This window comes from Megascapheus bottae, chromosome 4 (genome assembly GCF_031878675.1).
Source record: "Megascapheus bottae isolate mThoBot1 chromosome 4, mThoBot2.hap1, whole genome shotgun sequence".
Classification (NCBI taxonomy): Eukaryota; Metazoa; Chordata; class Mammalia; order Rodentia; family Geomyidae; genus Megascapheus; species Megascapheus bottae.
The window spans coordinates 38,824,250-38,851,460 of NC_143512.1; the positions used below are offsets into that span (position 1 = coordinate 38,824,250).

Here is a 27,211-nt window from a genome sequence, read left to right on the forward strand (position 1 = left end):
TTGGAGATTAGTTTTGGGGTGATTCAATTTTTTGAGCTGTTGATATATTTTAGATATGAGGCCTTTATCCATTGTGGGCATAGAGCTCCCCTACGACCCAGCAATTCCACTACTAGGCATTTACCCAATTGTCCAGAAACAAGGTCAGACTACATCCACTAGCACAACGATGTTCATTGCAACACTATTCACCGTAGCAAAGATATGGAACCAACCCAGATGTCCCTCAGTTGATGAGTGGATCAACAAGATGTGGTTTTTGTACACAATGGAATTCTATGCTGCTGTCAGAAAGAACAACATCGCCCCATTTGTTAGGAAATGGAAAGACTTAGAAAAAATCATATTAAGTGAAGTAAGCCAGACTCAAAGGAGATAGGCTCAATGGTTTCCCTCATTTGTCATAATCAGTAGAAACCTTGGGCTCTACTAGCAGAGATTTGCAATAGAGCAAAAGCTAGACACATAAGGCCATATAGTATGATGCTAAATGAAAGGACCTCTAGGATATAGAAACAAAAGCCATATAATGAGTGATTGTTGTCCTTAATGTACTATGTTATCTCTCATCTCTTTTGCTATCCCTTGATTATCTCATATTGTTACAGTATCACACTTTGTTATCTGATATATCGGATATATTTGTATTTGGTTATTTGAAATTGGATAGGGAAGGGGAGAAAACAAGATGAGGGGTGGGGGTGGAGGGAGGGAAATATGGACCAAGACATGTGAAAGGGTATCAATGTACGTGAATTAATGTACCTTCTATCTGGCAAATATGATGTAACCCTTCTATTAATTACAATAAAAATATATGAAAAAATTGTGTTTGTCAGCTTTGTTCTCAAGTCTGCTTATAACTAAAGGGTTTATTTTTAAAAATAATCCTTTAAAAAGTAAAATAAAATTCAAGTTATGTTTGCAGATGATATGATCCTGTAAGCAATCCTTAAAAACTCCAACTGTACTTTTAGATCTCATAAACAATTTCAGCAAAATAGCAGGGTACAAAATTATTATACAAAAGCTAGTAGTTTATATACTAACAATAAGCTCAGAAAGAAATCAGGAAAACAGCTCTATTCACAATAGCCTCAGAAACATACCAATGAATAAATTTAAGGTAGTAAAAGACCTCTATAATTAAAATTATAAAAACATTTAAAAATAAATTGATGCTGGGCATTGGTGGCTCACATTTGTAATCTTAGCTGCTCAGGAAGCTTAGATGTGAGGATAGTGGTTCAAAGTCAGCCCAGACAGGAAATGTCTGAGAGACTCTAATATCCAATTAACCACAAACTGGAATAAATACATCTGGAAATGGAGTGTAACTCAAGTGGTAGAGCACTAGGTTTGAGTGAAAAAGCCAAGGGAGAAGAACCAGGCACTGAATTCAGGCTCTAGTACCAGCACACACATACTCAAAATAACCCCTCTTTTTGGTGGTGGTGGTGGTGGTGGTGGTCATAGGACTTCAAGTCTGGGCTTGGGGACTGTCCCTGACCTCTTTTGCTCAAAGCTAGCACTCTATCACCTGAGCCACAGTCCCACCTCCAGTTTTCTGATAAGTCTCATGGACTTTTCCTGCCTGGGCTGGATTTTGACTGCAATCCTTACATCTCAGCCTCCTGAGTTGCTAGGAGTACAGGCATGTGCCACCAGCACCCAGCCAAAAGAGCCCTTGAGAAAATGACTTCATTGTTATTATAGAAGTGATACGCAGAGGGGTTACATCTACATGTCTAACTGATTATTGACTCCTTTTGGCCCTGTCTCACACAAGAGCTTCATATGGACTTAGCACATTATCTGTGGCATCATGCAAATTAAAAATACGGAGCTGGGAGTTTGGCCTAGTGTTAGAGTGCTTGCCTAGCATGCACGAAGACCCGGGTTCAATTCCTCGGCACCACATGCATAGAAAAAAGCCGGATGTGGCACCGAGCCTTAAGTGGTAGAGCTTTAGCCTTGAAAAAGTCCAAGGACAGTGCTCAGTCCCTGAGCTCAAGCCCAGGACTGGCAAAAAAAAAAAAAATACTAGCTAATTGTCAAATATATTTATATAGTCTCAGGTAAAGTACTGACACATCAAATTCACTTTCATTTACAAAATCAACATTTTATTGTACTATAACCTAATAATAATGTGTTCTGTATGAATGAGACAAAGATAGACCATGTCAAAAATTCAAAGAACAAACAAAAAACCCCTGAAGTCATTGTATTTCTCACCCAGACAGCTTTTCCTCCAGTAGTTACTATATAGTGAACTATACCCATTTGCTCGACAGGAAATTGAGAGACATCTACTGTGCTACCTTTATCCTAACCAACTATCCATCCACCAAACACACACACAGCACAGGCCTATGACATTTCTTATACATAAAATTGACTATCAAATCCTCAGTCCTGGCCCTCAAAGTATGATTTAATAGGTGCTATCAGGTCTGTTTCTTAGCCTTCATCTTTTCTGACCTCAATTTGTAGCCACTATCTGTCTTACTCCTTTGCCTCAAGCTGCGGTGGCTTCCATGCTCTGCACATAGGTCAGTGTTGCTCCAGCTACTTGGAATGCACATTCCAGTTTTCTGTACTTCAATTCAAAAGTTACTTCTTCAGTTAAACTTCCCTAAAAACTTACCACCTTGGGGCTGCGAGTTTGGCCTAGCGGTAGAGTACTTGCCTAGTATGCATGAAGACCCAGGTTCGATTCCTTGGTAACACATATAAAGGAAAAAAAAAGCCAGAAGTGGTGCTGTGGCTCAAGTGGAAAAGCTCTGGCCTTGAGAATATCTCTCAGTACCCACAATTATATTTATATTGTGCTAGGTATTCTAGTAATCTACAAATGATTGAAGGTACATGGGAAGGTATGCGCAAATTCTATACATTACTTTATGCAGGGGAAAAGAGAATCTATCAGTCTTTGTATCCCTGTGGATACTGAGAGATAGCTGGCTCACTATCTAGCATCCTATATGTTTTACCTGTCTTGTTTGGTATCTTCTCTAATAGAAATAAGCTCGGTAACAGCAGGATTTTTTTTACAGAGATCAGTTTGGTTCACTACTGTTTGATCAACAATAGACCAGGCAGATTATACACATGCTAACAAATTTATTAAATAAATGAATGAAGTTTTCTTCTGTTCCTCCACTTACCTCAGAAAGTCACTCAGTCTTATCTGGTTTGCAACAAACCTGAATGGAAATAAGATTATTTAAGGTGAATGAAGAGAACTAAGAATATAATTGTAATGAGAGAAAAAGCAATAATCAATGAACAGTACTGGACTCATAATAATACTCAAAACAACATATGTATGTGAACTTTACATGGGCCAAACCATGCTAGAAGTGTTACATTTATTAGTTCATTTGCCACAACTGAGCTAATGAAATTAGGTTTATTTATTACTCACACTTAATAGATTAAAAAAAAAAACAGACACACAGAGGATAACTGACTTGTCTGTGGTCACAGGTCACATTATTAAGTGTCAGAACCATGATTCTTACAGGTTCTAAGTAAGCCAGGAAGTCTTACTCAAGGGCTGAGTCTTGGAAGAAGGAAATTGCAGACACATACCACATTCCAGTGTCTCACCAAACCAGAAATAAAGTCTCAGCTTCTGCCCCAATCTAGAACTTTCAACTGACCCTGGAATACCATACCCAGCCTGCTGTCCAAGGACAACCTCCATGAATTAGTCCAGAGGGTATATGTAACACAATAGAAGTACATTCAGAAATCTGGGTGCTGAGCCAGGTGCGGTGGCTCACGCCTATAATCCTACCTACTCAGGAGGCTGAGATCTGAGGGATCAAGGTTCAAAGCCAGCCCAGGCACAAAAGGACCTAAGAGGTTATCTCCAATTAACCTCTAGAAAATGGGAAGTGAGGCTTGGCTAAAGGGTAGGGCAGTAGCATTGTGCTGAAGAGCACAGACAGAGTTCAACCCCCATGATCCACCAAAAAAAAAAAAAGAAAGAAATGTGAGTACTGAAGATGGACAGAGTATGCACTTTGCTAGAGACTAGGCAAGCATACAATCTGTTTTGCCACCACCAAGAAATACTAACTTTTCTTTTTCTCTTTTACAAACTTTTCTATTGGTTGTTCATTTTACTTCTTTGTTCTATCATTGTTACTATTTCTGTCACTTTGTAATCCAGGAATATAGCATCCTTCCACTTAATAGCTGAACTTATTTGTGTTCATTATTATTTTGTTAACCTCCAGGCCACATCCATCTCCTTTTCCTCACTTCTTGTTGTTATTTAAGTTTAATTATTATTACTTTGTTGTTGCCAGTACTGGGGCTTGAACTCAGAGTCTCCCTCTCTCATACAAGTGTTATTTTGCTCACAGAGGCACTTTGCCACTTGAGCCACACCTCCAGTTCCATCCCCTTCACTTTTTCCCCTGTATCTTTTTTATTTTTGCCAGTCCTGGGCTTTGAACTCAGGGCCTGAACACTGTCCTTGGGCTTTCTCAAGGTTACAGCTCTACCACTTGAGCCACAGCACCCACCACTTCCAGTTTTTTCTACATATGTGCTACTGAGGAATCACATCCTGGTCTTCGTGCAAGCTAGGCAAGCACTCTACCACTAGGCCAAACTCCCGGCCCCAACTATGTCTTTTTTTTTTTAACTTCTTTATTTTAAATACCTAATTTTTTAAACTCCTACACATTCATTGTTTTTCCTGATCCCTCTACTATACCGTATACAAATATTAGGGCAAGGAGATGCTTGGTATGATAACAGAAGTTTACAATAGAGGAAAGCAAATGAGAGAGGAGACAGGCGACAGGAGGGAAGAGAAGATAGGAAAGGAGAAGAGAGAGGGAGAAAAGGGAGAAAAGGAAAGGACAAGAGAGGAGAGAACAGGAGAAGAGCAGAAAGAGCCAAAGCTATAACACTAGGAATTGCACTGCATTTACACAGTGAACAGAAAGGAATTTCAACAGTAATTACACAGAGGATAATACAAACTGAAAGTCAAGGAGAAGTTTACAAAGGTTTACATTGTCAAAAGGGAATCAAGAAATCAATAAGCTAGACTTGTGGATTTAATAAAGATCAGTTGCAGTGAATGCATTGGATATAAGGCTGGGGAGGGTTTAGATCTAGCAGAAAAGTGAAGGTGAGGAGGAGAATCAGATAAAAACTGGTCTTTTGAGATACTTGCTTATACAGGAAGAAACAATCCAGGATCTAGAAGAAAGTGCAAAAAGAGATAAGGCATGTATAATATGAAAGTTGATTGATACTTGTAGTCAATTCAGTGAAATGAACTGAATATATTGACAGTGATCAAGTAGGATAGGAGAATAAAACTCAGAGTACAGGTAAGAGGCCAAAACAGTGATTTTTTTATACCTTTTTATGAGAGTAAATTAATTGTAGAACGGAATTATTTCATTGTAACATTTCAATACCTATATAATAACATAATTTGGTTGTATTCAGCCCCTTATTTTCATTTTGTTTCTTTCTTTCTCCTGATGGTTCCCTTCCTTTTCCCAAATAGCCCCCTGTCTTCATCTTCTTCTTGTTCTTAACTTAGATTCTGTATATGAGAGAAAACACACATTTATCATTCTGGGTCTGGGTCCGATTCAACAAATCAAGGGGAAAAAATCTTCACACACAGGTATGACAGAGCCCTTGTAATCTCAGAATTTGAGAGAGAGAGAGAGCCAGGAAAATACAAACTTGAGCTACAATGCAAAATTATTTTAACTGCCGCCCTCAGCAACCAAAGTTGCTGTCTCTGCCTAAATGCTAAAGTGCAAAATCAAGGATCTTTAGCTAAGAAATGACTCAAGATTATTTGGGTAGCAGTCATAGTTTAAATTTAAAAAGTAGAAGTATGGGGGTGGGGGACTGGAAAGGAAGAGAGCCTACTCAGAATGTGCTTGAAGAATAAAAGAAAATTGAGCAAGTGCAGTATTTTGGTATGAAAGTTTGTATTCCACCACCTCCCAAATTGATGTTAGGACCTAATCCTCATTACGATGGCATTATTAGCAGTGGGGTCTTTAGAAGGTAATTAACTATACCATAAAGGCTTTTGTGGATGGGATTAGGGCCTATATAAAAAGACTTGAGGGAATGAATTCATTTCTTTCTTTCCTATTATCCTTTTTACCATGTGAGGACATAGCATTCATCCTTCAGAGAACACAGCATTGTGGAAGATACCATCTTAGAAGCAGAGAGAAATTCTTATCATACACTAAGGCTATTGGCACTTTGATCATGGATTTTTCCATTCTTCAGAGCCATGAGAAACAAATTTCTAGTATTTACAAACTACGCAATGTAGAAGTAGGAAAGGATGAAGACATACAGTGACTCAGTAAGGGTGGGCTGGTAGGACTTCTAGAGAAGAAGGGACCCTCTGGCACCCCAGAGGTGGTAGTCACATGCTCTGACGAAAATGAGAATCATGACAGCCTTCAATGGGGGTGATTTTAGTGGAAAGGAAAAGGAACTGAAATCAAATTGCAAAAGCTAGCAAGAGGCTACTTCAATTTATTGAATTGACATGTTGATGGAAACATTTAGCTGAGACAAATGGATTACTATACCCCAAGTAAACATTTAACCAAGTAGCAAAGTCCCCTAGATGAAGTTTTTGGCAAAATAATAAAATGAAACAGAACATCAAGCCTGATTGTTTAGTTTTCCTGACAACAATGTCTCAGCGGATACTAAAGCTGGCAAAACCCAAGCTAGTGAGGGAAAATGTAATTTCCAGGATTTATCATGTAAATAAATGCTTTGATCAAAGCTAGGACCTTTAATTTCCCAGAGCTTTAGTTATGATCTGTTTGCATATGTCATTCTCTTGTGTAAACCATGTAAGAATAGTATTTAGCAGATATGCAACAACTATTGACTGTTATTTTTATTGTTGCTGACTAGGTCATAGGAATTCAATAAGGATTCTCCCTTCCTAAAAATGAAAAAAAAAATAAAAGCTTTAACCCCAGTTTAAGACATTTTAGTATGTAAGCTTATCTCACTAGGGGAAGGAAAGGGGAAGCACAGAAACAAGGGGACAAAGGATAAACCAATTCAGCAGTGATTCTCTCTGACACTATGTTAGAAATGAGCTATACAACTTGGGAGTGAGGGAAGTAGGCAGGGGAAAAACTTTGAGAGAATGAGGGAGAGGATAACACTGTTTAAAAAGAAATGCACTCATTACCTGACTAATGTAACTGTAATCTCTCTGAATATCACCTTTACAATAAACTATTTTGAAAAAAATTTAAAAGATGTTTCAGTGATCTATTGGGATATGAAGAGTCAAAAAATGATACCCTTAAATATATATCTGAAGTTCTGCAAATGAAAGTTAAAACTCGGAACTAAAACCATTAGGAGTATGAAAGTGCACTTGCTCATCCTAAAGACACGTCATTTACAACATCTACAAGACTAAATTCTTGATTTTTCTTTCTTTCCTTGTTGGACTCCTCTGTGTTTTCTCATATTTAAACTCAACTTTTGGAACTCTCCTGACTTACTCTCCTAGCCTCATTCCTCACTTCCAATTTATTGCTAAATCCTGTCCACTCCTTTCTCTGTCTGCTATTCTCCATATCCAGGCCATTCCTGTTTTTCTGCTCTTGGCTCTCAACTGAGTTTTAGCTTTTACACACAGATGCCAGAGCCATCGCTTAGAAATAAGAATGGCACCATCTTTCTCTTCTTTTTGAAATATGGCAATGATATGATGTAAGCATTTGAACCTTTTATAATTTTTGGAGAGTTTACCAATTGTCCTGCCACTAATTAGGAAATAATCTTCCTCTTTATTTATAATGATGGTAGATATGCTTTTATTATATAGTTTAGTCTATGCTTTTAAGATATCTACTTTAATCCTTTGATTTGTCATGCAATTGAATTTTTAAAAACATAAACAGAATTTTCTGCATTTATAACATGTACTTGGGCTGATACTCAGTAATTCAATAAAGCACTTATATGTAGCATTTTTATTTGAAAAGCTTTTTAGTTTTTAATGACAAATATCTGTTTAGTATAAGCACAAAGTAAATGAGTTAAAATAAAAGGATCCAAACACATAAGGATGAAATCAACTTAGCTCGGTTTTCAGATGCTATGACCTCAAAAACTCCACCTGAACTTTTAGATCTCATAAACAATTTCAACAAAATAGTAGGATATAAAATCACTACATCAAAACTAGTACCTTTTCTCTCCTCTATCAATGAATAGGCTGGGAAATAAATCATGAAAACAATTCTATTCACAATAGCATCCAAAACATACCTAGGAATAAATTTAAGGAAGTGAAAGACCTCTATAACTAAAACTATAAGATACTGAAAAAAAGGAATTAATGCTAGGCACCAGTGGCTCACACCAGTAACCCTAACTGCTCAGGAAGCTCAGATCTGACAATTATTTTTCAAAGCTAGTCCAGTCTCTCCAATTACCCAACAAAAGGCATAAGTGAAAATGTAGAGTGCTAGCCTAGAGTGGCAAAGATAAGCGAGAATGAGAGTCCTTGAGTTCAAGACCCAACACAAAGAAAATAGAAATTGAAAAAGACATTAGAAGATGGAAATCCCACTCGTGTTCATGGACTGGCAGGATTAACATTGCAAATATGTCTATGGTGCCAAAAGCAATCTAGACTTCATTCAATGTCCATTAAAATTCCAATGTCCTTCCTCACAAAGCGAGAACATCAATTTTAAAATTGATATAAAAGGGCCGGGAGTTTGGCCTAGTGGTAGAGTGCTTGCCTTGCATGCACGAAGACCCGGGCTCAATTCCTCGGTACCACATACATAGAAAAAAGCTGGAAGTGGTGCTGAGGCTCAAGTGGTAGAGCTCTAGCCTTGAGAAAGTCCAAGGACAGTGCTCAAGCCCTGAGCTCAAGCCCAGGACTGGCAGAAAAAAAAAATTGATATAAAAGCACAAATGACACTGAATAGTCAAAGTATTTCTGAGCAAAAACAGCAGTGTTGGAGGTAATGTGACACCTTACTCCAAACTGCTTGTAAAGCCATAATAAAACAAAAACAAAAACTGAAGGCTGGGAGTTTGGCCTAGTGGTGGAGTGCTTGCCTAGCATGCACGAAGACCCAGGTTCAATTCCTGGGTACCACATACTTAGAGAAAGCCGGAAGTGGTGCTGTGGCTCAAGTGGTAGTGAGAAAGCCCAAGGACAGTGCTTAGGTTCTGAATTCACGCCCCAGGATGGGCACAAAAAAAAAATCAAAATACATCAGAAGCTAAAAAATAACTCCCGAAGAACAACTCAATTAATATATAGGCAAGTAACCTTAAAAGAAGTACAACCAGTAAATATGTGAAAAAACATATTCAACATCCTTGACCAACAAGAAAACACAAATCAATACAATACTGACACTCTATCCCGCCCCAGACAGAATGGCTATCATGAAGAAAATCAACAGCAAATACTGATGCCAAATCTTTATATACTGTTGATGAGAGTGTAAATTAATGCAACCAAATAGAAACCAGCATGAAGGTTCTTTTCCTTCTTTTCTTTTTCTTTTTCAGCTCAGGGCCTGAACACTGTCCTTGGACTTTCTCAAGGCTAGGGCTCTACCACTTGAGCCTCAGCACCACTTCTGGCTTTTTTCTATGTATGTGGTACCGAGGAATCGAACCCAGGTCTTCATGCATGCTAGGCAAGCACTTTAACCACTAGGCCAAACTCCCGGCCCCGCTTTTTCTTTTTCTTTCCCTCTTTCTTTCTCTCTCTGTCCCTTCCTCCCTCTTTTCCTTCCTTCCTTCCTTTCCTTTTTTTCATACATTTTTTATTGTAATTAATAGAAGGGTTACATTACATTCACCAGATGGAAGGTGCATTACTTCACATACATTGATACCCTTTCTCATGTCTTGGTCCCCATTTCCCTCCCCTCTTCTTTTTTTTTTTTAAATGGGTCATGGGGCTTGAACTCTGGGCCTGGGTACTCTCCCTGAGCTCTTCAGCTCAAGGCTACAGACCTATCCCTTGAACCACAGCCCCACTTCCCTTTTTTAGTGATTAATTGGAGGTAAGTGTCTCAGGGTCTTTATTGCTCGGGCTGATTTTGAGCCATGAGCTTCAGATCTCAGCCTCCTGAGTAGCTAGGATTACAGGCATGAGCCACCACGCCTGGCTTCTTCCTTTTTTTTTTTTTTTTTTTTTGCCAGTTCTAGGCTTGGGCACTGTCCTTGAGCTCCTTTGCTCAAGGTTAGCGCTCTACCACTTGAGCCACAGCATCACTTCCGGCTTTTTCTGTGATTAATTTTGGAGAGATATGAGTCTCCTGTACTTTCCTGCCCTGGGTGGCTTTGAAACATGATCCTCACATCTCAGTTGTTTTTTGGGGTTTTTTTGGCCAGTTCCGGGGTTTGAGCTCAGGGCCTGAGCACTGTCCTTGGGCTTTCTCAAGGCTAGAGCGCTACCACTTGAGCCTCAGCACCAGTTTCAGCTTTTTCTATGTATGTGGTACCAAAGAATTGAATCCCGGTCTTCGTGCACGCTAGGCAAGCAGTCTTACACTAGGCCAAACTCCCAACCCACATCTCAGTTTTCTAAGAGGCTAAGATTACAGATTTGAGCCACCAGTGCACAGATCAGTATGAAGGTTTAAAAAAAAACAACAAATAAACAAACTAATTAACTAAATATAGAACTACTATACAACCTGATACCACTGGAGCATATAGCCAAAGGAATATGAATCAGGATATAAAGTCACCTGTACCTCTATGTTTGGTGTAGCAATATCTACCATACCAACCTCTATAGAATCAGTATAGCTGCCCTTCACTGCCTAATAAATGAAAAAAACTGTAGGATACAATGGGGTATTATTCTCCCATAAACAGACAATGAAATTATGTCATCTGTAGGAAAACATTTTAAGGGAAATAAACCAGCTTCAGAAAGACAAATATTGCATGTTTTCTCTCATAGGTGGGATCTAGACTATATATGTATGCATAACATGAATGTGATTATGGGACTATTAAGGGGTCACTAGAAAGGAAGAGAGAAGAGAGGAGTGGTGTTCAATAATATTAACATTCATTACGGATGTGGATTAGCAAAACTATAAAAAAAATAGAAGAGGAAGGAAATAAAGAACAAATTACCAATAGAATGCAGTAATCAAAGTACTATACATGCATGTATGAAACACTGTGGCAAAACATCTTTGTGAAATTAATAAATACTAATAAATAATGAAAAAAATTTAAACTTTAAAAAGCACTTGACTTGGTGGGTGCGGTGACTCACGCCTATAATCCTAGCTACTCAGGAGGCTGAGATCTGAAGATCTCAGTTCAAAGCCAGCCTGGGCACAAAAGTCCATGAGATTCTTATCTCCAATTAATCACTGAAAAACAGGAAATGGGACTGTGGCTCAGGGGTAGGGTGGTAGCCTTGAGCTGAAGAGCTTAGGGACAGTACCCAGCTCCAGCGTTCAACCCCCATGAGCCACAAAAAACCTAAAACCAAAACCAAAAAAAACTTGGCTTATATTAGTTAATTGCCCATACACATCTTCATATAAATTACTGTAGCATAACTGCTGGCAATATGTAACTAAGATAATTATCATGCTATGTATATAACACATTTTATCATAACTTAGACAAGATGGTTACCTCACTATCTATAAATCTGGCACAGAATTAAATTTTTGTAACTTAATACTGTTGAAATTATGGAGATGATTCACAAATGCCTGATTGCCAATATTCTACATAAATTCCAGGCACTATAATAATCACAGCAGAAGATTTATAAAGTAATAATTTTTTATATACATCTGCCAAATAAAACTCTTGAAGAAATCCTATCATGCAGTTTTTTTAGGTGGAACTTAAATCAAGATAAAAACAAATTTTTAAATTTTGCATAGCAAAGTTAGAAAATAAAGAGAAATTATTTCAACTTACCACTTGGTTACTGTCATTTTTTTTTTGCCAGTCCTGGGCTTGAGCTCAGGGCCTGAGCACTGTCCTTGGACTTTCTCAAGGCTAGGGTTCTACCACTTGAGCCTGTGTATATGGTACCGAGGAATGGAACCTGGGTCTTTGTTCATGCTAGGCAAGTACTCTACCATTAGGCCAAACTCTTGGCCCCTGTCATTTTTAAATAAGTATACTTACAGATATTTTTCCCCTTAGCCAATCTAAGGCCTTCCTTCCTTACCATTTAAATTAATGGTCTTAGGAGTATGGCTCAAGTAGTTATTATTTTTCTAAATTATGATCACAATTTTGGAATGCTGGTCAATAAATACTTCATATAAAATAAATACTTCATACTAATATATCTTTTGTAAAACATTCTTTCAGAAAGTTTGATTCATAAATTAGTCTTGAAAATTAGTAATACTCAAATAAAGAAACAACTTCTTTAGTTGTCATGATGTCTGGAAGTTTTTTTTTTCCCCAAGGGAGTGTATATAAATATCTTTAAATTCTGATATAAACTATATTTTGTTGAAATAGCCAATTCCTGATATGTCATCATAATAAGCATTTTTGTACATTTTAATATTGTAAGGAACTTTGGATTGAATCAATTGCAACTTTAGGGTCAAAAACTGGGGAAGCTGGGCCGGGCATGGTGGCTCATGCCTGTAATCCTAGCTACTCAGGAGGCTGACATCTGAGCCTCAAGGTTCAAAGCCAGCCCTTCACTAAAGGACCTGAGACTCTTATCTCCAATTAACCTCTAACAAATGGGAAGTGGGGCTTGGCTCAAGGGTAGGGCAGTAGCCTTGAGCTGAAGAGCTCAGAGACAATACACAGGCCTAGTTCAAGCCCCATGACCCACAGGAAAAAAAAAAAAAAGGAAAAGAAAACTGGGGAAATGGGAGTGGAGAATGTGGTTTAGTGGTCAAGCACTTGCCTGTTCTTGTGTGAGGTCCTGAATTTGATTGCTAACACTTCCAAAGAAGGGGGGAGCTGGGAAGGTAGTTTAAGTGAATAATATCATGTAAAACACAGCATTCTGATTTTTTAAATTATCTTTAAGTAGTTGTGCAAAGGAGTTACCATTCAACAAATCAGATTATGAATATAATGTATCTTGATGGATATCATTTGGAATGTTTTATGACTTTTTAAATTAAATACTATTTCTCATACAATTTAATTCTTTTTCTTTTATAGTACTGGGTTTTGAACTCAAGTCCTTATGCTTGTCACATCCCCAGCTCTAGAATTTGATCTTTAATTTGCTTTTCAGTATTGTCTTTTATTTTCAATGCATAAATAAGTAGCTACCCTCTACTACTTGAGCCACAGTTCCACTTCTGGCTTTCTTTATTGGGGAAAACAATGCCATGGGCTTTCCTACCCAGGCTGGTTTCAAACTGCAATTCTCAGATCTCAGCCCCATGAGTAGCTGAATTTCAGGAGTGAGCCACTAATGCCTGGCCTTTGTTTTTCTTCTTTTAAATGATAATACAAGTATTGAACTCAGAGCCTTGTACTTGCTAGACAAGTATTCTACTACTTGAGCCACAATTCCCCTTCTTACCTTGCCTTTGTTTAGTCAAAGCCATCAGAATGCACTGAAATTTAAAAATATATAAGCTATCATTATATTATAGATTATATTACTCTTAATAAAAATAACATAGCATAAAATCATGTTTCAGACATTCATTCTTGAAGCTGTCAGTCAATATAAATAAGTAGAGGTTTACTATTTTTCAGATATGTCCTCTGTATAATATTGAAGCTTTTTAAAAAAGTAACATATTTCATTAAGAATCTCCAACTATAGTTAAGAATCATATACAAATCCATTATATAAATCTACACATGTATTTATAACTTATACATTATTGTATGCATGTAATTATCAATCCTAAGCTCTTGTAGGGTTAAATGTGAGTGGACATAATAAGTGCTTCTGTGCTCTAAGTTAATTATTTACAAAGTAAGGAGAATGATGTTCATCTCAATTCTTGTAGAGATTAAAAGACCAGAGTAGACAGAAGTATTTCAAAAGCTTTAAGAAGCTGGACAAGCCAGGTGTTACAATTAGGAGCTATGTATAAAAATAATTACTTGGTAAGTTGGGTGCCAGTGGCCCATGCCTGCAATCCTAGATATTCAGAAGTCTAACATCTGTGGATCGCAATTCAGAGCCAACCCTGACAGGGAAGTCCATCAGACTCTTATCTTGAAGCAGCCACAAAAATGTGGAAGGAGAGCTGAGGCACCAATGAGAGTGTTGAGCACAAAAGCTTCACTGATAGCACAAGGCTCAGAGGTGAAGTCCCAGAACCAAAATAATAATAATAATAATAATAATAATAATAATAATAATAACAATAAAATTAAAAACTACTTTATAAAGGATACGTATGTAAATATGCACCTGGCATTTGTTAAAGGAAGGTCTCCGGTCCTTTGTGGACCTTCAAAGTTTTAAAGAACTTTAGGAAAACAACAGAGAGGATACTGTTACTTTAAAGAGATAAATTTGGTAAACAGAAAAAAAAAAGTATCTTCACAGAAAAAGAGCCTTAAAGATCAGTCACTTATTAGGAAATCATGAATTTTAGGAGAACAAGCAGAGAAGACACAGATATTCTACCACAGTTGAAATAGTTGAGTAAAGCTCTAATAGGAAAAAAAGAAAGACATCAATTAAATATATTAGCATCTTAAAGATAGCTAAGCAGCTAGCCTGATTTTATAGGTTATTGGGTTTTCCCATTTTTCAGTATCAAGCATACTTAAGCACTCGCTCTTGAGCTCTTCTCTTTCTTTGTAACATAGCCCTAAAATATGAAGATAAATATGCTAAACTTTTATCCAGAAGCAGATTTTCCCACAAAACAAATGGGGTTGAAACTTCAAGGTCCTGAGAAACACCCTCAACAACTTTGCACAATTGTATAATGTGCAGTGTTTACAAAATTATCACTTCTTTTCTTATTTTAAATAGCTATTTACTTTATCTTAAAAGGCCTCCCAAAATAGAAGATTCAGGCCCTATAAAATCTGGACCAGCCTTGAAAAATAGAGAAGAATAAACTAAATCTACTATTGAAGGATTCATTGATTTTAATAGGGAATTCATTAATATTAAATGATTGATTGAGGGTGAGGTAATTTGGTAAAGGTTAGACAGCAGCACAAAATAAAGAAAAGAAACAGGACTTTAGGGCAATGCTCATAATTACAAATAACTATTTGCAGCTACATAATTTGCCAGGCTTGGTGTGCAAAATAAAAATGTAGGACCCCTCCTTCGATCAAAGATTATAATGAATTTCAAGGTGCAATGGAATCACCTTAAACAAAGCTCAGGGCTCTTCTCAGGGACCCTAGTATACTGCACAGGTCACACACCCAAGAAGCCATCCCTGCCTGTCTGAATGATTAGATAACACAGGCAAACCTTTAATTAAAAAAAAAAATTGAAAAAAATTTACTTAAGGAACCTCTGTTATTTAGCTTGTCTGATGTTGCCTGGTTGATTTCATAGTTGTCACCTCTGGTTAGTTTTTGTGAGAAGCTAGAAATGAGGATTTCTGTATTCAGCCAGCCAATTCTAAAATATTACTTATGTGAGAACTACTAGGCAGAGTATGCCAAATGGTAACAAATACTGCCTGTGGATCCTTATGAGGAGTCATTACTTCAAAATCAGAAGACCTGAACTTGAATTCTGAATATTCCATTTGGTAATGGCATGACTTTTCTGCGTTTCGTGTTCCTCATCCAGATCAGAGCCTGGCATAGAGAAAGTACTGCATCAATGTGACTCTTAAGTACGTGCACCAGTTGCTCTTTGAATTATGTCATTGTTGTAGTAGACATTCTATATATTTTTATTGTAATTAATAGAAGGGTTACAGTTATATTCACCAGATAGAAGGTGCATTACTTCACCAACATTGATACCCCTTCTCATGTTTTTGTCCCCATTTCCCTCTCCCCACCCCCTTTCCTCATCTTGTTTCCACCCCTTTTTTATTCCAAGCTAAAAAAAATTCAGTTTATTTGTTTCCTTTGAATACCAGGCAAATGGTAGATCTCTCTGTGTTTCAGCTAATCCTGGACTAATACAAAGGGAGAAGCTTATATGTTTATATATATCCAACTGTGAAATTCTATCTTTCTTCCCTCCTTGTAGTTTCGGAAAACTTGCAGCCATGATTTACCCATTCCTTATCCCACAGCCCTTGTCCTTACCACAGAAGATTGGTGTACTATTGCTTAGGGAAATTAACTAGCTCAAGTGGAAAATTCCTACAGATACTAATGATTAAGAATCTTCTATAGGAATATCTGAGTCTACAAAGCAAACTCTACAAAGCCACAAGTTTCTTGCCATGTATATTCTAGCTATGTTGTATGTTTAAGTTTTTAGGGGGGAAGGGGTGGTGTGGGCCTGGGCACTGTTGCTGAGCTCTTCAGCTCAAGGCTATCGCCCTACCCCTGGAGCCACAGCCCCACTTCCCCTTTTCTAGTGATTAATTGGAGATAAGAGTCTCATGGTCTTGGCCGGGAGTTTGGCTTAGTGGTTATAGTGCTTGCCTAGCATGCACGAAGATCCGGGTTCGATTCCTCGGTACCACATATATAGAAAAAGCCAGAAGTGGTGCTGAGGCTCAAGTGGTAGAGCTCTAGCCTTGAGAAAGTCCAAGGACAGTGCTCAGGCCCTGAGCTCAAGCCCAGGACTGGCAAAAAAAAAAAGAGTCTCATGGTCTTTAGTGCCTGGGCTACTTTGAACCGTGATCTTCAGATCTCAGCCTCCTGAGTAGCTATGATTATAGGCATGCGCCGGGTTTCAAACTCCCAATCTTCTTGTCTCCCAAGTTCTGGGATTATAGGCTTGGGCTACAATGCCCACTTTCAATTTATACTTTTTGTTGTTGTTGTTGTTGTTGTTTGGGGTTTTATTTTGCCAGTCCTGGGCTTGAGCTCAGGGCCTGAGCACTGTCCTTGGACTTTCTGAAGGCTAGAGCTCTAACACTTGAGCCTCAGCACCAGTTCTGGCTTTTTCCTATGTATATGGTACCGGGGAATCAAACCTGGGTCTTCTTGCATGCTAGGCAAGCACTCTACCAAACTCCCCACCCTCAATTCATATTTTTAATTCTACATACTTTATACAAGTTATCAGTCAAAATCACCAGACTTATTCAAAATTCAGTGCCTATACCTGAGGAAGACAAGAGGCAAAGAGCTCATTCTCAGAATTCAGTGAAAATTTTGGCGGATTTTTCTATATGACACCTGGAAAACCTTCTTTCAATGTAACTGTTTTTCAAACATAGTTATAAAGAATCTTATGTAACTGTTTTTCAAACATAGTTATGAAGAATCTTAAGATTCCCAGAAGGTCTTTTAGGGGATTGTAAATATTTTATTAGAATCACGTTAGACTTAGAAAACAATCTGAACTTTTAAATATGCTACACAGGGAGAGCCTGGAAGTCATTAACTTGATATTTGCACTTCCAGATGGCTTATTTTTGTTCAGACACCAGAATAAAGCTTCTTCTGTCATGAGATTAATTGAAGAGAATCCAGAAAGCTAAGCTATGATTATTGTCGGAGTGTAGATGAGTCATAATGTTCTTCACACTTGATAATCAAAATAAGTACAGGTATATATTATATGGTAAGACTGGTATATATTATATGGTATAACATCTCATTTCATATTTGATTTCCTTGGTCTTGCTGATTAATTTCCTGCAAGTACATGCTATATTTGTCATTATAAATTAAATTCATGCTATAATGTACCTCGAACAATTCTCTGCAAGAGAAAGTAATCTCATGCCAAAAAGTATATAGAAAATGCTTCTCTTAAATAAATGTAGAAATGTGTTTAGGATAGGAACAAAAGAGGAGACCTATTCCATAGAGACAGATTTTTCATTGAAGAAAGAAAAGTACAAAAATGAACATCAACAGGAAAAAATCTGAGACAATGAAATGGAAAAATAATTTTGTGCAGTAGTAGGGCTAGAATACCAGGCCTTAGGCATATTAGGCAAGTGCTAAACCAATTGAGCTTTACACCTAAACACCAAAATAAAGAGAAGGAATGGAGAAGGTGAGAAATGAAGTCCCATATGCAATGCATATTCTATGAAGCTAGAAAAAATGGGGGAGAAGAATGGGGAGAAAATGATGAAAAGTGTGATCTAACAAGATGCATTATATTTATAAACTGATATGTTGAATGCTGTACAATTACTTTAAAATAATTTTAAAAGAATTCAATAAAGATTACAGTTAGATAATATAGGACAATTGTCCATAGGTACAATTGAAATAGTTGCATAAATATACATATAACCATATGTAAATATGTCCACAAATAAATAATGTTAAAGATTAATATATAAGCTTGTCATATTTAGGGTTCAAGACTCCTTTGTTTTTGTGCTGTTCAAACTCAATTCCTGCCTACATTTATTTACTATAGAGAGAAACTACAGCATTGTGTAAAGTAACTATTAATAAACTAAGTCAATATTTGTGTGAATCTAAGAGAAAAATTAATTGCCAGAAACATGATTTGGAGCAGAAAATTATACTTGCTAATGTATGTTTCTATCAATTCAGAGATAAAACATAATGAAGTTTCAGTAATGCCTTTGATTGACTATCAGACTACAATTTAAATTGCTTGTTTATAACTCTTACAACATTGGGTCAAGAAAATGCATTGCATAACTGTCCCTCACTCCTACAAGACCCTTCAAGAAGTCTATAAACCAAGTGAATGATTTCCCCAATGGCATGGAGAAGTGAAAGTTTAAGTCTGAGGAACATTGACAGTGTTATTCTCTTAAAAAAAATGACAGGTAGCAGTGGCTCACACTTGTAATCTTAGCTACTCAGGAAACTGAGATCTGGGAATCACGGTTCAAAGTCAGCCCAGGCACTAAAGTCCATGATACTCTTATCTTCAGTGAACCACCAGAAAACTAGAAGTGGCACTGTGGCACAAGGAGTAGAGCGCTAGCCTTGAGCTGAAGAGCCCAGGCCCAGAGTTCAAGTCCCATGACCAAGAAAGAAAGAAAGAGAGAGAAGGAGAGAGAGAGAGAGAGAGAAAGAGAGAGAGAGAGAGAGAGAGAGAGAGAGAGAGAGAGAGAGAGAGAGAGAAGGAGGGAGGGAGGGAGGGAGAGAGAGAGAGAGAGAGAGAGAGAGGTAAGAAGAAAGGAAGAGAGAAAGAATAAACAACAACAACAAACAGAAATAGCAACAATAACAAAACCAAACATTTAAAGCTAGTGCTCGTGGTGCATTCCAACAATTCTGGCTACTTGGAAGGCGGAATCTGAAGGATTATGAATTTAAGCCAGCCAGGCAAAAATTATCAGACTCTGTCTCAAAAACCAAACCAACAAAACAATAATAGCCATAAAGATGGCTAGTGGCATAAATCAAATGGTAGAGGGCTTGACTGGCAAGGGCAAGGACCTGGGTTCAATCCTTACAACACACACACACATACACACATTTAATCCCCAAATCAAAACAAAGCACACATCATCAGGTCCTCAGAAACTGAAGCTAAATAAAAGACTAATATCAATCAAAATGATGTATGCTTCCCTATGAGAAGATTTAATCAAATACAAATTAGTGGTTAGTAGTTTCCTCTAGAACACTGTAATTGTTTGAGAAGAAAAACATGCCAGAAACAATGACACTCCAGTGATAATCCTTTGCCTGAGGTCTTTGCTCATGGTTAGAAATATTTTTAAATGATTGTCTGATCAGGTTTGTAGAAGAGCATTATAAAAGTGATGGTATTAGCAATATGATGATGATAATTTCATTGCTCAATTGATTCAAATATTGGTTTCCTTCTTACTTGTGGCCTATCAGCGACCCAGATACATATTATTTGCTATTGTTCTTCCTTCCTTCCTTTCTTTTTACCTTTCTTTCTTCCTTCCTTCCTTCTTTTCTTCCTTTCTCTTTCTTTCTTTTTTTTTTTTTTTTGCCAGTCCTGGGCTTGAGCTCAGGGCCTGAGCACTGTCCTTGGACTTTCTCAAGGCTAGAGCTTTACCACTTGAGCCTCAGCACCACTTCCGGCTTTTTTCTATGTATATGGTACCGAGGAATCGAACCCGGGTCTTCATGCATGCTAGGCAAGCACTTTAACCACTAGGCCAAACTCCCGGCTCTTTTTCTTTTTCTCTTTCCTCTCTCTTTCTGTGTCTGTCTGTCTGTCTTTCTTTCTTTCTTTCAACTTAGTCTGCTTCTAATTCTTGTTTTGCTTCTGGGGCAAACATAGATCTTACCTGAGAGAGACCGAGAATCTTTGAAACACAGTTCCTCGCTTCGTAACAAATTAATATTTCTGGGCAAGGAGTGTAGCCTAGTACAAGAAGCCTGCCTAGCATGCATGAACCCAGGTTCGAGTCCTTGGAACCATAAACAGAAAAAGCTGGTAGTGGTGCTGTGGCTCAAGTGGTAGAGCACTACCCTTGAGAAAGCCCAAGGATGGTGCCCAGGCCCTGAGTTCAAGCTCAGGACTGGCAAAAAAATTAGTATTTCCTACCTTACAAAATAATTAGGACTCAGATAAGACCTAGGTCACTTCTCTATTATATAATGCATACATTTTTACCATTATTATTTTTTAAATATAAAATATTTTATACTATTGGAAAGGGTTAAAAGGCCCAGAAAGCATAGATGTGTGTAAATGGACTTGAAAATGTTCAGAATTGTGAAATTTTTAATCAGTCTAAACTCCTCTTTGTAGACTAATTCCAAAGACAAGAAGAAGACTTCAGGAGTTTATAAGATATGAGTTCTTATTAAATATTGTCAAGAACTATTTGGTTTTAATCTATGGATTAAAAGTGCTTTGAAAATCCAAAATCTCTATTTCATTACTCTGAGGAACTTATTGCAAAAAATTGACAAACTTTATGAGTTCCTCCTTCCTTATAAGGAGGTTACCTAAAACATATTTTTGGAATTACCATTACTATCAGATAGGAGAATACTAATAAGAATATTCAAAACTAACAAAACCATATTCTGAATTTGATTAGAATTTGAAACTTTGGTAAGAAGAAATTTAAGAATATGGGATCATTGGTAATACTGATTTAGTTTTAGATATTCATGGATATGTTCCATATTTTTTCTGATTTCACACTTTGGCTTTCCTCTAATATTGATGAATAATGGTTTAAAGTTTCTTTTAGCCCAGTGCTGGTGACTGACAGCTGTAAAGCTATCTCCTTAAAAGACTGAGATCTAAAGACTGAGGTTCAAAGTCAGCCTTGGTAGAAAGTCCATGAGATTCATCAATTAACGAGCAAAAAAATTAGAGCTAGAGGCATGATTCAAGTGCTAGAGTGTAAATTTTGAGTAAAAAAGCTAAAGAATGGATTAAAGACCTCAGCGTCAGACCAGAAACCATGAAACTACTACATGATAAAGTAGGAGAGACACTGGAACTCATAGGCACAGGCAAAAGATTCCTGAACAGAATCCCAGGGTCACAGCAGATAGGAGAGAGACTCAATAAATGGGACTACCTAAAAATAAAAAGTTTCTGTACAGATAAAAACATAGTCGCAAAAGTAGAGAGACAGCCAACCAACTGGGAAAAGATATTCACCAATAATACATCTGACAAATGCTTAATATCCAGTATCTACGGGGAACTCAAGAAATTATTTCCCCCCAAACCCAATAAACCATTCACTAAATGGGCAGGGGAACTAAAGAGAGACTTCTCAGAAGAAGAGATTAAAAGCATATGAGACAATGTTCATCATCTATGGTCATAAAGGAAATGCAAATAAAAACAACCCTAAGATACCACCTTACCCCAACAAGAATGGCCAAGATTTTGAACTCAGACAATAACAGTTGCTGGTGGGGTTGTGGAGAAAAAGGAACCCTACTGCACTGCTGGTGGGAATGTAAACTAGTTTAGCCACTCTGGAAAGCAGTGTGGAGGTTTCTTAAAGAACTGAAAATAGGCCTTCCCTATGATCCCGACATACCACTTCTGGGCATCTACCCTGAACATCATAACCCAAGATATGATAAAGACACCTGCTCAGCTATGTTCATCTCTGCACTATTCACAATAGCCAGGCAATGGAAACAATCCAGATGCCCTACTGCAGATGAATGAATACAGAAAATGTGGTATATATACACAATGGAATTCTACATAGCCAACAGACAAGATAAAATAATGGCATTTGCAGGGAAGTGGATGAATCTAGAGAGAATCATGTTGAGTGAGACAAGTCAAGACCTAAGGAACAAAAGGCGCATGGTATCCTTAATATGTGGCTATTAAATCCAAAAAGTACAAGAGCAAAGACTCAATATTTGCATACCAATGCTATGGACATGGTAATGGAAATATAAACATAACTATATAGATATAAAAACCTATGACTCTATAGACATAATGTTTTGTTTCATAAATTAATGTTTCTATGACATACAAACCCTTAGCCTAATTTTGATTAAGTTCTAAATACTAAGTCCCAGTGATTATAGACATTACCTTCTTGAACACTTGTTAAACCTGTCATTTAAAATATGATGTAAAAATCAATGTTAATTCCTTAAAAAAAAAAAGCTAAAGAAGAGCAAAAGGTTCTGAGTGCAAGCTCCAATACCATGATAATTAAATACATAAATAAAATTAGTTCTTTTTATTCACAAAATACCATTATATTAATCCAAATAAAGTTTACTTTTTTTTCACCAGTACTGGGGCTTGAACTCAGGGCCTGAACACTATCCTTGGGTTTTCTCAAGGTTAGAGCTCTACCACTTGAGCAACATCACCATTTCTGGCTTTTTCTAAGTATGTGGTACCAAGGAATCAAACCTGGGTCTTCATGCATGCTAGGGAAGCACTCTACAACTAGGCCATTTTTTTTCTAGTTCAGGGGCTTGAACTCAGGGCCTGGGCACTGTCCTTGAACTTACTAGCACTCTACCACTTGAGCCACAGCACTATCAGCTTTTTCTGTGTATGTAGTACTGAGGAATTGAACCCAGGGCTTCGTGCATGCTAGGCAAGGACTCTACCTCTAGGCTACACTCCTGGCCCCAAGTTTACATTTTTTTAAAACAGGAGTAAGATAACTTATATACTGAACTCTATAGCAAAAATCTTAAAAATGCATGTTGTTTAGAAAATTTTATTTAGTTTTAGAATTGAATTAAAATGTAAGTATTAGGGGTCCTTGGTACCACATACTCAGAAAAAGCCAGAAGTGGAGCTGTGGCTCATGTGGTAGAGCACTAGCCTTGAACAAAAAGTGTCCAAGTACAGTGCCCAGGCCTTGAGTTCAAGTCCTATGACTGGCAAAAAAAAATGTATTATTTACAGTAGGAGAACAACTTTATAGTGCATATATCAATACCAAATCTGGAGAGAATGTTTAAAGGATATATGTGTCTTAAAAAAATAGCTTTTAAGCAATAGTTTGATTCCTAGGAACATGAACTGTACATGCAATAGCCCATGTATGTTAGATTCTTTGCCTCCATTTTTTCCCCTTATGTCTTGCTTCCTGCTATTGAGCTTGTACTTGAACTTTGATCAATCTAATTTCAGTCTTTTTTTTTTTTTTTTCAATTGTGAGCCTTGAATTCTAGGCTTAGGTGGTGTCCCTGAGTTCTTTAGCTCTTGAGCCACAGTGCCACTTCTGGTTTTCTTACATTCTTTAGTGCCTGGCTGGGCTGGCTTTGAACTGAGTTCCTCAGATCTCAAAGTAGCTAGAATTACAGGCATGAGCCACCAATCCTGGCTTCTAATTTTAGTCTTTTATGGTCATTGAACTCTTGGGCAAGCACCATCACGTCTAGCTTCCATTCATGAAGATGGAGTTTCACTGATTTTTCTGCCCTGGCTGGCCTTCAAGCACCATTCTCCCAAGCATAGCTTGTCATATCGCTTAGGATAACACATGCATGTCATGACACCTAGCTACGGATTGTGAAGGGGTTTTGTAAACTGTTCTATTTAGCTTTGACCCTTATCCTTGGGGAGGCTGAAGTTTCCCTACACACAACGGTGTCTTCAATGCAAGTGAGGAATTCTGGGAAAGTAATCTAAGTATTTACATAGAAGTATACAACAGCTGTCGGGTGTCAACCTCTGGTAAAAAAAGAAAGGAGAGGCTGGGAGTGTAGTCTAGTGGTAGAGTACCTGCCAAGCATGCACTAAGCCCTGGGTTTGATTCACCAGCACCACATACACATAAAAGCCAGAAGTAGTTTTGTGGCTCAGGTGATAGAGAGCAAGCTAGTTTTGAGAAAGTTCAAGGTCAGTGCCCAGGCCCTGAGTTCAAGCCCAAGGATTGGCAAAAAAGAAAAGAAAAGAAAAGAAAGAAGAAAACCCCTTCTACTCATTAAGGTGTGAAGGATCCTGAGTTCTCACTCCTACCCTTCTAGATTGTAAATAAATTTATCCAGGGACCAGATATATCGTGTCTTCTGTTTTAGAACCAACCACTGACTCCAAGGTCCCTAGCCTTACCCCAACATGGAATATAAACACACATATCTGAAATTAGGTAAAATCTCTTGCATCAATGCATTTGCTCTACCTTCCAGAGCTTGGGTTTAGTCCAAAGTCTATCATATTCCCATAAAATTACTCAGAAAATTCTGTATAAGCTCAAAAAAACATATTATCGCGCCTGTCCTCAGACACAGTCTCCGGAGAAGGTCACAGGGATTCAGTGGCTGCTGTGTGGACGTTTGCTAGCCATGTTGGCCCGGGTGGCAATCTCCGTCGTCAGCCCTGCTGACACCGGGGACACTGCAGACAAAAAGGATCTTTCATACTACACAGCCAAGTTTTGCCCCTGTACCACCTCTTCCCGAATATGGAGGAAAAGTACGTTTAGGGGTGATTCCGGAGGAATTCTTCCAGTTTCTCTATCCTAAAACTGGTGTCACAGGACCCTATGTGCTTGGAACTGAGCTTATCTTGTATTTTCTATCCAAAGAAATATATGTGATTACTCCAGAGACCTTATCTGGCTTAGCAGTATTGTTATTAATGGTCTATGGAATTAAAAAATATGGAGCCGCTTGCGCAGATTTTATTGATAAACTCAATGAGCAAAACATTGCCCAACTAGAAGAGGTGAAACAGGCTTCCATCAAGCAAATCAAGAAAGCAATTGATACAGAGAAGGCACAGCAGGCACTTGTTCATAAATGCCACTACATTTTTTATGTCCAGCGGAATAACATTGCTATGGCCTTGGAGGTTACTTACTGGGAACGGCTGCATAGTGTATACAAGGAAGGAAAGAATAGCCTGGACTACCATATCTCTGTGCAGAATATGCTGCAGCGAAAGGAGCAAGAGCACATGATAAACTGGGGGGAGGAGCGTGTGGTACAGAGCATCTCTGCACAGCAGGAAAAGGAGACAAGTGCCAAGTGTATCACAGATCTAAAGATGCTGGCGAAGAAGGCTCAAGCACAGACGGTTGTCTAAATGAACCATCAGAGATCACCAGAAACAATTGGCTGAATTGAAATTTATGTGCAAAAGTCTTTCTGTATTACTATCTATTGAAATCAGTTTACTTCTCTTAAAAAGGAAAAGTTCAAGTTTCATTTAGTAAACGAAATCTATTGTCCAGTTTCACATTCTGAGCTGTCTTTTGAGTTACAGTATCACTTTTGAATAAGCAGTTAGCATTAATTAAAATGTGTTGCTAATTTAGGATTATTACCAAGTTACAGTTTAATTTTATAACTAATTTCACCATCTTCCAATAAAGTGACATCATCTTCCAGGTTTCAAAACAAAACAAAACAAAACCTATTATCTATACCTTATAGCTTGCAAATATAATTTTCTTCTGCTTGAGCACAGCTAAACACTGTCCAGCTAAACACTTCATGTCTTAATCACTTACAGATAGAAGTGGTCATGTGACCGAGTTCTCATCAAATTTGCTTTGGCTATGGTATGGTATGTAATCCAAAGTTGTAACTATGCCAAACTACCTTGAGTTTAAACAATATACAACAAATGCTGTATATTCCTCTAAATCTCCTACAAATTTAAAAATCTTTCAGTTCCTTTATACATTTGATGTAGTACCAAGGGTTTCTGAATTTAGGAATTAGAGATTTCAAAAACAGTCTTTGACAGATAAATGGCATTTGCAAGAGTGATAGATATAAATGAAAACACAAGAATCATGGTCTCATTTGTGATGTAGTTTTATGTTTCACATTCAATTAGTACCTCCAAATTTGTTGGAAAATGGGAGTACAAAAACTGTCTAAGATACTCATTTTCTTGAATCTAAAAACGTGCCTAAGATCTGGAGGAGGCATAGCTTAGCAGTGTCAAGCTGACCTAGTAATGGTGAGGCCCTGATTTCCAGACCTCAGTACCAATGAAAAAAAAGTGACTAGTTATGTGAACAAATCCATTTCCAGCAGATGGTGAGAAACTGTTCTGTCTTTCCCTTATTGATTTGACCTCTATACCTGAAGTATATTTCACATGGTAAAAGAATTGTGATTAACATTCTTTTTCCTCTAGAGCTTGGAGACCATTCCACAGTTTCCATGGTTTCTGAAAAGAAAGTCACAATCATTTAGATGATTATGCAGCTCAGAATATATATATCTAATCCAAAGGAACTCAGTACCATGTTGTTTCTTAATACTCAGGGCCAGCTAGGTGCCAGTGGTTCATACCTTTAAGCTTAACTACTTGGAGGCTGAGAATGAGAGCACTATGTTTCTAGGGAAGTCCAGGCAGAAAGTTGAAGAAACCCCTTTCTCAAGTGACAGCCGGGCATGGTGATTCACATCGATCAGCTCAGCTACTACAAGAAGCCTAGAATAGGTGGATTGAGGCTCAGTTGTACACCTGATCAGGAAGTAATGCTCTCCCCCAAAATAACCAGCATAAAAAGGGGCTAGAGGCATGGTTCATCAGTAAAGTGCCTGCCCCAATACCTGTTCCAAAACACAGACTCAGCTCAAAGTGTCTGGCCACTCTACTTCCCTCCACTTTTCAAAATCTCTAATTTGTGAGATTATATATACATATACATGACATATTATTATATATAGTGTCCAGAGTTTAGCTTACTTAAAAATTAGTGGGGGAAGTGGCCCTGTGGCTCAA

At 37.7% G+C, this 27,211-nt stretch overlaps 1 pseudogene; it reads left to right on the forward strand.

Annotated features, from left to right (window-relative positions):
* The first annotated feature begins 18,127 nt into the window (after positions 1-18,127).
* LOC150064289 (ATP synthase peripheral stalk subunit b, mitochondrial pseudogene) lies at positions 18,128-25,748 on the forward strand (annotated as a pseudogene).
* The last annotated feature ends 1,463 nt before the right edge of the window (positions 25,749-27,211 follow it).